The 14,363-nt window shown below is 48.5% G+C and overlaps 1 protein-coding gene across 1 annotated transcript in view; it reads left to right on the top strand.

Annotated features, from left to right (window-relative positions):
- The window catches only part of LOC138568974 (synaptonemal complex central element protein 1-like), a 347,522-nt gene that overhangs the window by 155,585 nt on the left and 177,574 nt on the right, over window positions 1-14,363 (top strand). The window lies entirely within an intron of this gene.

Raw genomic sequence — 14,363 nt, forward strand, 5'->3', positions numbered from 1 at the left:
TTTTCCTCTCCAGAAGCAGAGAAGCGTTGTCCAAATGGCAGGCATATTCCTTCATGTGGATATTCGTAACCACATTTAAAGCAGAACTGCTCTCCCTGGGATCTCTGTGCCCCTTGTATTCTGTGAATGACTTCCGTGTATGCCTGTGACCCTTTTGATGGTGCTAAGTGACTCCACTTGAGAATCGACAGCCAACTCCGCCCTTGCCAACATCAAGATCTCATCCAGTGTCCTGGACTTTTGCAATAGTTTCCTCCTGAAACTTTGCGACTCGCATTCTGCTATGATTTGCGATCTCTGCGCCTCCATATTTGAGTAATTGTTTAAATTGCAGTGTTTCATTTTAATGCATAATCTCATCACAAAAGCATTGATGGTCTCACCCTTCAACTGTTTTGTGCTCTGAAACAGATGTGCCCCTCGTAATCGACATTGGTATGAGGCATGGAATATGCAGCCAGTGCATCCTTCCATCCCTGAATAGTGTCAATTGAGTCTGCCAGTAGTTCATCGATGATATTCCTTGTAACAGGGCTTGCCGCCAATTTAAACAGGCACTGCTGTCAAATGTCTTCCATGGGCCCTGTGGCCCCCACATATAGGTCAAAGTCCCTTATCCACCTCGGCCCCATGTTACTTGTGTCTGCAACATCAAACACCCCTGGAAGCTGGACAGCCAGGGACTCGTGCACCCTGTGCTGTGCCTGCGCCATGGGTGTCTCTGGGACTGTGGCCGGTATGTCTGGGTTTGACATTTTGGTTAGGAAACTTCACCCTCATAGGCTCCAGCACCCTGGGTCTTGTAGTTGTAACCGTTAAGTACCAGCCAATCCTCACATGCCTGCTGTCAGTGTGGGATGGCCCACCACGGGAAATGAGACCTTCGGGCCAAACGTGATACCCGTAGGGCCTTCACTCAATAGTCAATGGCGGCTGCCCACGTGACTTCCTCGGGTAGCGGCCGCCTCACTGGGCATGCGTACCGCTCCCTGTATCCCTGCCGGCCCTCCTCCCGACTCCAACTCACTGCCGCAGCAACAGGGACACGTGTTTTGGACTCCCTCTGCCGGAGGACCTCTGCGGCTCGCCGTCGTGCTCCGATGCCCACCGGCACACTTCACGATGGAGCGCTGAGCTGATTGCGTGGCCGACGCGTGGATCGCCCCCTTCGTCGCCACTGAAATGTTTCCCTTTGGTCTGGGACCACCAGACTGGGATACCTGTCTCATGGGTGGCCTGGCGTAAAGCCACAAGAAAGGCACGGAGACAGAGAGACGAGCGAACACGTCTTTATTCAAACGTAACATAGGGCAACTGCCCTTCCCCCTTTCACGTCACTTCCCCCGGAAAGGCAAAACATAGAGACTAGCAATTTACATCTGAGTCGCATAAAGTCAAAACGCATCTTCCTACTCAATTCTTCCTCACAGCAGCAGGAAATGGGCTGGGGTCATCACGTTCTTAACACTTTTTCTGTCTCCCATGTCATGTGTTGTCATTTGTTTTCTGTAGCAATGAAAAATGAACGCTGAATGTGAACCTTAATAAAAGTGCCTATTGAGACTGGTATTTCCCTTCCGTTGTGCAGCTAGGTCGAGGACGCTTTTTTTTTTTTTTACATGAATCAAGGGTTCAATGTTGGTGAAAACATTTAGAAAAAGTCAAAAACCACCAACAAACTAACAATGTGTTGTTGGAATGTGTACGGACCTTACTGCTGGCCTGTCTACATGCTGGAGATGCGCAGGTTATGTGGAAGGACAGAGTATGTGGTAATTTGTATAAACTAAAGCTCAACCTTTCTCGTGCCAAGCATTTGTCCCTGTGGCAAGTAACGCTGCGTAAAAAGGATGTCCTCAACCTGGTCCCACTTCAAAAATGCGAAACACCTAGGTATCCTGCTATGAGCCTGTGACCTGTGCACTGCAAGAAGACATTAATACTAACTCTGCACAGTACCAAGGAGTATTCCGTAACACTGCCAAAATGTGTTTAAAATATAATAACTTTTTTATATTTACAAACAATAGTAGTCTCCGGAAAAGAAAGCTGCATTGGGGTTTTATTTAAAAGTAAATTAACAATGTGGAAGATATATTGCAGAGCTCACTTACCCGCAATGTGGAGAAGTTCCACCCTCAAGGCTTTTACCTATAAAGATATACATTTGTCCAAGAACTCAAACAAGTAAATACAGTCGTTCAAACTGTTTGAGAAAATGATTCTGGGTCATTCGCATTCCCATCTAGATGATTTCACTACTGTAAACATACCTTGACAACCTATTTATGATGTCCTGAACCACACAAGTGGTAGTTCATCATTAAAACATATGGGTAGATTGAAACTATACCTCCATGTCACTTGAACGCCAATTTTCCAGTCCCAGGATTTGTTCTGGCAATCATTGCTATTAGGCGCTTAAGTACAATTTCTTCAAAGGGGGGGTAAATGAAACCACAAATCCCAGAATGCATGTTTTTGTTGAATGAAGGCCCGGCTCTGGAAATGGTTGACACAGTCACATGGAATCAAATATCTGCTTTGCTACATGCTTGCTAAACGTATAGGCAGCCTATTTCTGGAAGGGGCTTGCTCTTATTTTAGAATGAAGATGGGGTTTACCACTGTTAAGCCTGCTCGTTTTATGGTGATCATTAATGTTGTTGGCCCTTATGGAAACATTGTTTCGGAGGGTAGGGGTTTCATCTCCAATCCTAAGCTCAGAAGGCTTATGGGAGTTGGTGTTTTCCTGTGACTCACCCCAACTTTGTGATGGTGCCGTAGTGCAGTGCCTAAGGGGTCCAACGTGTAGTTCATCCTGGGCCTCCATCCTAAATCGTAGCAGGGTCTCCAGACCCTAGAGCCATCGCCATGTCACCCACCAGCACCAAGCAGGGGACTTTGTCACAACCCTTACATTCCAAATGTTATGGCACCATTTATCCATTTTATTTAACTAAACTCAAGAGTTGCAGAGGTGATTAAAAAACACAATGAACGAGCTAGTTTTAGAGGAATTGTGTATGTAGACACTCTCCGCTCACCTGAATTAAAGTTGTCCAGTTTGTAAGACTGTACAGCATTCCTCAGGACTCTGAGTCTACCTCAAGACTCATGCAAAAGTGTCCATTGGAAATCTTCAGTGATTCCAAAGTTCCTGATTCTCAAAGAATGGTGCCTCCAGAACCTACAATAGAGCAGATAATCTTGGTCAAAACTCCTGTAAGGAAGACCTATACTATTTATTTTTCTGTGGAGTAGTTGGCCGCTACTGCCAGAATGGCTTTGCAGTGCTCATCGACGAAGCCAAGAAGCAAAGGATATCAAGAGGAGGGAACTCAGTGTAACATACTATCATGAAATTATGGCCCGACTTATTATATCTACCTATTTGAGGATATTGGCGATGGTGTCATTATTCCCTTAGTGGTGATGCTGTTGATGGAAGATTTCTATATCCCCTCTCGTATTTGTTTTAAGTTGAAGTTGTAAGAGAACAGATTTATAGTTCAGTTAGGTTTGCTATTTTGAACGTTTTGTATCTGGCATATATTATGTTACTTTAAGCAGGTATGGAAATGTATCCACCGGTTTGTGCTTGGCTATATGCACTTCTCCTGCATTGGATCTTTCATGGATTCACATGCTTTTGAATATTCTCAGTCGTCAAGCTGGGGATCCTTGGTAACATTATAGCAGTTTACCTTTAAACTGCTTTTGACTCAATTCCAAGGGAACTCATGGTGATGAAGTTGATGAAAAGCGAATGTCCCTGGAACATATTAAAATGGATCATAGATCTCCACTCTAACACAACACTGCAAACCAGATTAAATAATGAAGGATTGCTATCAGACCCAATTTGTAGCTCAAGAGGCCTTAAACAAGGGTGTATATTGGCGTCCTCTATTTTTAATTTCTTTATTCTTGATATCGGCAAAGTATTCGCTGACATTGTTACTGACTCTCCGAAACTAGGCCCTATTGTGGTAAAATGGCTCTTGTATGCCGATGACCTGTTGTTGATGTCTAGAACACCAATGGGTCTACGTAATATGCTAGGGGCTTTGGAAAATTATGCAGTATCAAATAAAATGACTATAAATACTAAAAAAACGCAAGTGATTCAATTTGGTAATGGCAAGCACCGCTACAAAAAGTTTAATTGGATGATATATGGTGAAATAGTTGAAACGGTTGATGAATATACATATTTGGGGATTAACATCAATAATAGTCCAAGTGACACCCCATATGAATATAGTTTGGATATAAAATGGAAAAATGTGATTTCACAATCGAAAATTGTCAAAGGTAAATACTGCAAATTTACCATTGCCCCTCTAATAGCTTATTACAAACAAAAAGCATTGCCAATTTTACTATATGGAGCCGAAACCAAACCGATTAAACCAAACAGTTTTTGGAATAAGAAAGAAGGGTTGTTTTGGAGGACACTGTTAAATCTTCCAGTATCTACTCTGACAGCCATGATAAGACACGAACTAGGGTTGATATCCATTTATGCTGTATACAAGTGGAAAGTTTGTACATTGTATAAGAAATGTATTCTTGAAGACCATCAAAATGGCTTACTCATACATCTAGCCAATTATATACAAGCATCTAAAGATGAATTCATTTTGAAGTGGGGCAGCCAGGCAAAAAAATTCCTACAGGAAGCAAATATATCAGTTAATCTGCTGTGTCAAAATCCAAATAAAGCCAAGCGCAAAATGTGGGAAATAGACTGTAAGAAGCTTCTTACTCAGCCTCTCTCCTCCCTGCTGGCTCCCTTTAGCATCATGTTAAGCCAAAATTATATTGTGGCTTTAACTTTTACATCCAGAATGGTAAACTAGAAGTCCAGAATGCAAAATAATGTCGACCTGAAAAATCTATTGAAGCCCACTACTTTCAGTGATTTTAAGACATGTAATAAAAGATGTTGTGTAATAAACAAACAGATATGCCGATTCTTTGCAACAAACCTCCTGCTATTTGGTGGAGGTATAGGATCATATGAGGATAGGTTTTTAATGATAAACATATGACAAACCCACACGTAACTCGCTCACAAAGAACTTTTGTAGGACAGACTCATTTAGATGGTGGGATAGTGCTGCACCAAACTTACCTTCCAGTCACAATGTTAAATCATGGCGGTTGGTAAACCTGCAAGTGTCTTGGACCCTTGCACAAGTTAACACAGGGCAACAGTGCCCAATCACGGCGGGCAGATTTGCTGGGAAGCAGCTGGGGGTTGGGGTGGGAATGAGTCTGCAAGCACTAGAAGCGCGTTTGCGCAACAACAAAAAACGAAATGTATACCTTTTGCCAAAGTAGCAAAACGTGCCTGTCGGGATGGGGCCTTGGGCATAGTGCTGCACCAAACTTAACTTCCAGCCACTATGTTAAATCATGGCGGTTGGTAAGCAAGCCTGCAAGGGTCTTGTACCCTTGCACAAGTTAACACAGGGAAACGGTGCCCAATCACAGAGTGGGGCTGGGGAAGGATGCGGGTGGATTGCAGGGACTGGAAAGGAGCTGGGGGTTGGGGTGGCACTGGAGTCTGCAAGCGCTAGAAGTGCATTTGCAACAAGAACAAAAAACACCATTTTGCCAAGTAGAAAATGTCTGGCATATGGACAGTGCTGCACCAAACCTACCTTACGGCTACTTTATTTTTTTGCATCTAGTCTTTAAATGGGTACTTTGTGTTGCTCACTTTAACTATCACAGATTTCCAAGGTGCACTGCTTTGCGAGCTCTTTGGGTTGGAATTGAAAGTGGAAACGTTCCATCATGCATATGAATGCATATGAAAGGCTCTGACTGCCACTGATTAGAAATTAGTTTGCAATTGCCCATTTTAACAGTGTGCTTAAATCTGTGCATTTGCCATTTTCAGTCCACCAAACCGTTTCTAAATGCCACAAGCAAGTGCAACCTGAACTTTAAAAAACGAATAGTCCAGAAGCTCACATTACCACAATCACCTCCCCCCAATCACCCACCCACCCCTCCCCAAACACACAGACTTAAACGGTATGTCTTTTTAACACCACTCCCAAAGCCCCAGAGAAAGCGATTTCCTCACACACAACCCACCCGCCTCTATAACAGCACATAATCCTAGCTGACCCCCCCACTCTCCCCCCAACTCTTCCGCCACACAAGCTAAATTTGCACAGAGTGAATTTAAACGGAGGGTATTTGCGGTTTGAAAACAAATGGCACGTTGAAGGTGCTGACTGCAGTATTTGAAGCTCCCCAGCCACGGACACACATTATACACGCAAGAGGGACCATGTTAAGCTTCCTACTCCAAATAGTGGCAATACAGTAAAAACAATCAATGTTCCAAAGTTTAACACACAGAAGCCTGCACTGTTTTCATCCCGACAAAGTGCATCATGAGCACACTAATTGCAAAAGGAAAATACTCGCCGGCATGTGCTTGATGTATTTGCTTCAGAGAAGGGGGAAGCCTCAAGGACCACTTTCTTGTAAACAACGCGGGTGTAATAAATCACACTTTCGAATCCAGCCCAGCGCTGCAGTTAAGAAAAAAAAAAGAAAACGTACGTTTTCTTTTTGTCCTCGTGCTGTGCTGATTCCGAATCCACACACGGGGGAAGGTGCCAACGTTGGAGCCAGCCAACACCATAGCTCTCAACCATTTGTGTCACAAAGGCGGGTGAAAACACCCGATTTTATTTTTGGCGGGTGAGAGGCCCATTGAAATGAATGGGCATGCAGGAGGCTTGGCGGGTGAGTCAGCTGTTTAGAAGGCGGGTGACTCCCGCCAAAAGCGTGTGAGTTGAGAGCTATGCCAACACCCACCTGTAGAAGCTGTGATTTTTAAAATAAAATGAGGGGTTTTATGGAGACTGAACAGAGCTTACTGTCTCCCACAGTCACACGTGCGTCGGGACTCGGGAATGTTCTCCAAGCAGCCTGGGCCCGGGAAAACTCCACCTCCTCCTGTCCCAGGCTCGCTGAGCACAGAAAGAAGCCAGCCCAGCGCCAGCCCTGCTTGCTTGCAATTGGCAATTGCATTCAGTGAAGTGCACAGTACACGTGCAAAAAAAAATCATAATTTTAAACGATTTACCGGTACAAACAAAGTAACGGTTATTTAAGTAAAATGAAATTGACCACGGTGTTGATAACGGTATACCGGTATACCGTTACAACCCTACTCCGGAGTATACTCGCGGTACTTCCTCGTCCGAAAGAAGAACAGCGGTTGGCGGCCCATTCTAGATCTTCGCCGCCTCAACAAATACATAAAATCCCAGAAGTTCCTGATGGTCACCCTTCAGCACATGCTGGCACAGCTGGAGGATGGCAACTTCCTGTCGTCGCTGGATTTGGAGGATACCTATTTCCACATCCCCATTCTCAACGGGCATCGAAAGCTTCTACGCTTCATGGTCCAAGGGCAGCACTACCAATCCAAGGCCCTTCCCTTCGGTTTGAAGTCGGCCCCAAGGGTCTTCTCCAAGTGCCTGGCACCGGTGGCAGCACGGCTGCGCCTGCAGGGGATCCACATCTACCCCTATATGGCTGATTGGCTTTTAAGAGCGAAGTCAAAGGAACTCGCCATCGAACACACAGCAAGGACCGTCCGCCTGCTCACGGAACTGGGATTCTCGATAAACTGTGCGAAGTCCTGCTTGGAGCCATCACAGGGCGCTCAGTTCCTGGGAGCCAGACACAACATGGTGGCGTGCCTAGCTGTGCCGTCGGAGGACAGGATAAAGACCATCCTGGGCAAGATACAACGGCTGTTGATCATGAAGGTTGCCAGGGTGAGGTCCATCAAGTCCCTGCTCTGCATGATGTTGTCATGCATCTACCTGGTTCGGCTGTGCAGGCTGCTGATGTGGCCGCTGCAGGAGTTCCTCGATGCCCCGTTGGATGCAAGCGGCCGGAAGCTTCAAGGACAAGATCGCCCTCAACGAGACATTCCGTCGAACGATTCAGTGGTGGGGTGTCCGCACGCATCTCACGGCGGGCACAGACTTCCAAACCCCTGCCCATCAGGAGACAGTGATGACGGACGCCTCCCTGGAGGGATGGGGCGCACATACCGGAAGTCTCCACGCAAGAGGCCTGTAGCTCCCAGAGGAGAGAACGTTACACTTCAACGTTCTGGAGCTCCGAGCTGTGTTTTGGGCCCTCAAGTAATTTCTTCCGTCCCTCAAGGGCAAGCTGGTGCGGGTCTTCACCGACAATGCCACCACAATGTTCTACATTCGGAAGCAGGGGGCGCACCAGATCCCCAGCTCTCTCCAAGGAAGCGCATGACCTATGGCACTGGGCCGTCGCTCAAAGGATGTTCCTGGTACCCTTTCATCTGGCAGGAGTGAAGAACCCTGTCGCCGACTCACTCAGCAGGGAGCTGCGCTCTTGCCACGAGGGTGAACTTCGGCGCGATCAGGTGGATCTACTGTTTCGACGATGGGGCAATCCCCAGATCGATCTGTTTGCGACAGCGACGAACACCAAGTGCCGGGGGTTCGCCAGCAAGTTTCCGCAGCCGGGGAGCATGGGGGATGCATTCTCATCCCCCTGGGACGGCCTGTTCCTCTATGCGTTCCCACCGTTGCCCTTGCTCCTACGACTCATCAGTAAACTCAAACGGTCCCGGTGCAGGAGGATCCTCGTCGCACCGGCGTGGCCGAGGCAGATATGGTACACGGACCTTCTGGACATGTCAGCGTCCCCTCCAGTCAAGCTTCCAGGGGACGCAGATGTTCTCGCCAGCGAAGGAGGCGTGATTCTGCGCCATGACCCGTCATCGCTGAACCTGCAGGCCTGGCTCCTGCAGCGCTAGAGTTTGGAGGATACGAGATCCCGGTGGCCTGCAAGGAGGTACTTGCCAAGGCCAGGGCTTCTTTGACTCTTAAGTGCTACGGACATAAATGGAAGAGGTTCACCGTCTGGTACCGTGCACAGAAGATAAACCCTCTACGGATTACGGCCCATCAAGTGCTGCCGTACTTGCTGTCGCTGGCCAAGGCGGGGCTGGCGCATGCCTCTATTAAGATCCATCTGGGGGCTATCTCCCGCTACACCAAAACTCTGAGTCGATCGTCGCTGTGGTCGCATCGCCTGGTTAAGGAGTTCATGAAAGGACTTTTCCGCTCGTTCCTGACGGTGAAGGCTCCGTCCTTGGTGTGGGAGCTCAATGTGGTGCTGACTAGACTAATGTATCCCCGTTCGAGCCTCTGCATTCGGCACCTCTGAAATTCCTATCATGGAAGACGGCGTTCCTGGTGGCCATCACCTCCGCACGACGAGGGGGAAAGATCCATGCCCTCTCCTGTAAGCCTCTGTACTTGACTTTCCATGCGAGGGTCATGCTGAGGATGCACCCCTCCTTCATGCCCAAGGTGTCATCGGACTTCCATCTCAATGAGCCCTTGGTGTTACCTATTTTCTTCCCGTCGCCTTCATCGCCGGCTGAGAGGACTTTGCACTCGCTGGATGTGGCTAGAGCGCTGAAGTTCTACGTGGACTGCACAAAGAGTTTTTGGAAGACGTCACAGCTGTTTGTGAACTTTGGCCATGTGAACCAAGTAAGGCCCTCTCCAAGGCCTCCATTTCCAGGTGGCTCTCCGGCTGCGTCACGCACTGTCACCAGTTGTCAAACCGACCATTGCCTGGCCGTCCGAGAGCCCATTCGACCAGAGGGATCGCTGCAACTACAGCGTTCCTGTCTGGTGTGCCCCTGCTGAACATCTGCAGGGCTGCTACGTGGAGGTCGACGCACACCTTCACGAAATTCTATTGCATCGTCCGGGATTCCAGGGAGGAGTCCAGAGTCGGCCAAGCAGTGCTGCGCAACCTGTTGGCTTGAAGGTGAGCATGGTGAGGAGGTAAGAGATGCTGAATGTTGTTGAAATGCTTAATGTTGAGCCTTACCACCTCCCGTGGTTGTGCATGTGTATACTGTTATGTATTCTTTTATTCATGAGCATGTGAATCCATGCCAGACCCCATGCTGGAGAAGGAACAAGTTACTTACCTGTAACTGTTATTCTCCAGCATGGGTCTGGCATGGATTCACATGCATACCCTCCCGCCTACCCCTCTGCGGCTCTTCTCTTGGTCCTACTGCCACTTTATGTGCTACCAAATCTGAATATGGCTGCCAGAGAAAAGGTGTAGGTAGAGGGCAGTCATTGGCTGGGGGGCAGTATGACCCAGAGACCAGTGATTGGTTATTAGGAGAAAGACAGTTCAGAAACTAAACTGAAACTGATTTTTTCTTTTACCGAGGATTCCCAGCCTGACGACGGAGAATATTCATGAGCATGTGAATCCATGCCAGACCCATGCTGGAGAACAACAGTTACAGGTAAGTAACTTGTTCCTTTTCAATCCAAAGAAAGAGGGCACACTATGGCCCTGAATAGACTACCGTCTGTTGAACAAGATCTCAGTGAAGGATCGTTATCGGTTACCGCTGGTATAGGACATTTTTGAGTCTCTAAAAACATCCTCGATATTCACCAAATTGGACTTACTATAATCTGGTACGCATTAAGGATGGGGACGAGTGGAAGACGGCTTTTAAAACATCTTTAGGGCACTTTGAAAGCCTTGTAATGCCTTTTGGTCTGTGCAACGCCCCTGCCGTCTTCGAGCGCTTCATGAATTCGGTGTTTTCTGATTTCAATGGGGTATCAGTCTGAGTATACCTACATGACATACTCGTTTATTCCCCCTCTTTACCAGAAGTCCTGGCACAATTGGCTGCCAACCACCTCTGTGCCAAAGCCGAGAAAAGTTGTATACCCGATCAGTCCTTCCGGCATCCATATGGACCCAAGGAAGTTGAAAGCCGTTTTTGGATTGGCCGTTCCTGCAGGATGTAAAAGCTACACAACGGTTCCTTGGGTTTGTTAACTTTTACTGCCGCTTTATGGCTGGTTATTTCACTTTGATGGCGGACATCACATGTCTTCTTAGTTCCAAGAAATCATTCTGGTGGAATGACACCGCGAACACCGCCTTTTCGGTCCTCAAAACCGCCTTTATAAGTGCTCTGTCTGGTCTTACAACATCCGGATGAAATGCGTCCTTTCATCGTCAAAGCTGATGCCTCTGATCGGGCCATTTGGGTAGTTCTACTGCATCTCAATCCCAAGACCCCCAGTGAACATCCTATTGCTTACCATTCCTGGAATCTAACTGCATGCAAAAGGAACTACTCGTTTATAGAGAAGGAGAGTTTGGCCATCATGGAAGCATTCCAGGAATGGAGACATCGGGCCTCATTACCGGTCCGGCGGTAACCATGCCGGTGCTACCGGACCAGAAATATTTTACCGGTGGCCCGGGAAGTCAGACGTCGGTAAATTGTAAGTCCCCATTCCCATTGTGTCCTGTTGGACTCTATGGGAGTGGGGACACAGAAGCACCGGCACCGTTAGAAACAGTGCCGGTGCGAGGGGGCGCTGTTGCGCACACGGTAAGATGTCCCTTGCCGTGTGAGCTCCTGCGACGATCTGGGCAGTTTGATCCATAAGTTTGCTAATAAGTCCCGATTTTGCTCGAGCTTTTTTGGAAATATGCCCGATGCTTTGCACAACATGCTGTGAAAACTTTGGAGAGATCCGTGACGGAACACCAGAGACACGTCAAGTGTATCAGATCCTCATGCACAGTTCAGCACGCGACAAAGGAAGGCCCTGGAACGGCGTGCTCTTGTCACCGGACCACAAGACTACCCGAGAGGCGAGACACCACCAGTGATCGGAGGCATTGAGAAGCCACTGAGCGCCTGGTTTGTGGCCTGACCCTAACTCCCATGATGATCCCGGGATGCTCCGGAACACTGTTGAGCGTGTGCTGTGGCGCACAGACGCCCGCACAGCCAGGTTGGTGCCTCGGAGAACAACGAGACCAGTAAGGTGCACTGGCGGGCTGCCATGTGCGTTAATGGTTGAGGCATGCGTGGGTCCATCAGCTCCACCGTGGGCCAGTGCCCTGCACCCCGGGCTGGATTGCAACAACAGCGCGCCCGTGGCCCGGACCTGCCGAGGTGCAGCGCAATCCAACCGGAGCATATTTAATTGCTAATTCTAGGCCGCACGGGAAGGATCTTGAGAGAAGGCCCCATCTGACAAACCACTACAACAGCAAAGATCTGCCAGAAACTATCAGATCTCATTTGTGGACGTTATAGGGAAGAGATTCCGCTGGAAAGATACACTGTGAGCGGCGCCGCAACATTGATCAGGAAGTCATCATAACCCGAATGCCACGAGTTAGCTGCACTTACGATGAGGCGCAGGGAAACGGACAAGCTCTGCCGATAGTCCCTAGCGGGGGTGCCCACAGAGACTAAAAGGCCCACCTGAGTGAAGGCACATACAACCCAGGACAGCGTGCACACTCAGGGAACCAACGGTCCTTGTCCAGGGCAGACGGCAACCGTGTGGAGCCCTGGAGAGAGGCCTGCAATAAACACGTAAGCTCGCTTAAGTATCTAGTAATATGCCGGATTCAACTAGTCGCAAAGTAGCTCATACAGATTAATGTAGCAGCGGGCAGACGCTGCATGGAACTAATGAGTGAACTCCTGAATACCACCCCGGCCAGTGACTTTTAGTTACATATGTAAGATAGATCACAGGACGTACTCACTTCTTAACTCCTTGTTTACACCCGCAGCATTGAAGTGTGGAGCCAGCGAAGCTTCAACGGAAGGGGCGTAACGAAACCACGAAAACCCCCTCATTGGTGTTGACACCTAGCCGTGAGAGCAGCGGAACGGACCCCTGGGAGATCTGATAGTAAGCCTCTCACTCATATCATCCAGTGAAGCAAGTGGAAAGGAACGGTCGCTGACTGCAAACAACATCAAGTTGTCCATGGTGCTGTGCCAGCTGCAATACTAATACCCCCTCAACGAAGCTTCACAGGAGGCATCAAACTGTTAACATTCTACTGCCTCAATAGTCTAACAGGACTGAATTACACATAGCGAGCTATCCAAGCTGATCAGTTGGGTACACACTGAACTGCAAGGGCTGCAATAAATTACTGTAAGGGATAGTGGACGATGCCAAAAGAACTAGGCCCAAAGAAAGGCAAAGGAACAATGGATAAGCTTACCACTGCAGCAAGGAAAGTACAGACAACGGTCATGGCTTCAGAACAGGCGCCGCAGGCTGAACCTACTACTGCATCAACAAACATGAACCCGCAAACAGTTTTCACAGCTATGCAACAAGGCTTCTCGGCCCTCAACGATAAACTAGACAGGATTATGGTGAATGTGGCAACCATCAAAAATCAGCTGGAGAAAGCCACCGGCCGCATTAAAGAGGCTGAAACCTGTATCAGCCCCACCGAGGACCCATTGGAAGCACTACGGAATACGCTGACGAATATGGCGAAAGATTGGAAGCCAGGTCACGCTGCAACAACATACGTATAATTGGCATCCCGGAGGAAGCTCTTAAGCGCCCCATGGAGCTTGCTGTAGAAACACTTTTGAGAGACTTGCTGGGCGACCCGGGCCGGTCACCCATGTTCGTTGTGGAACGAGCACACATAACGCAGGCACCACAACCCAAACCAGGAGCCTACCCCAGGCCCATCATTGCACCAATGATGAACTACAGAGACAGAGGGGGTCATTCCGAGTTGGGCGGTAAAGGAAAAACGATGGCGGTAAAGGATTACCGGCATCGTTTCCCTTAACGGCCCATTTTGACCCACCAGACCGTTATTTACGGCGCCGTAAATTACGAGGCCGTAAATAGCGGTTCAGTGGCGCGCGCCCGACACTCCATACCGAAAATAGCGCCATGGCGTAAACGGAGCGGATCCAAAGTAAAGCGGACATGGAAAAAACAGCCTCCACAAGGCCGCAAAGTACCTTACCGCCATGGAGTAAATACCGGCATTGCCGAGAAGGTGTTAAGAACCATGAGCAGTGCTTCAAAGAGTCACAGGTGTACTCAATCAGCACAGGTGGAGGCAATGGAGTCTGTCACAGCACAAAAGGAGCACACCCACACACCACACCCCCTCCCACACCAAGATGATACCAATTGTAGCAGCATTCCTGGAGCTGGAGGCCCTGCTTGCAAGGCAGCAACTACAACAACAGCAACAACAACAACCACAGCCCCTACCACAGAGGATACACAGGAGGAGAACAAGGGTGAGACAGGCCCAGCATGCCCTACCAGTGCAGGCACCATTACCACGCTGGCAGCCCCCAATCCCCTGCATCAGAGCCACCCCCTTCAACCTCACACCAGAGCAGATCCACACCCTGTACCGGCTTGACCGGGACACCATTACCACCATAGTGGACCTGATACATG

This window comes from Ambystoma mexicanum, chromosome 2q, assembly GCF_040938575.1.
Source record: "Ambystoma mexicanum isolate Mex_15411 chromosome 2q, UKY_AmexF1_1, whole genome shotgun sequence".
NCBI classification, from domain to species: Eukaryota; Metazoa; Chordata; class Amphibia; order Caudata; family Ambystomatidae; genus Ambystoma; species Ambystoma mexicanum.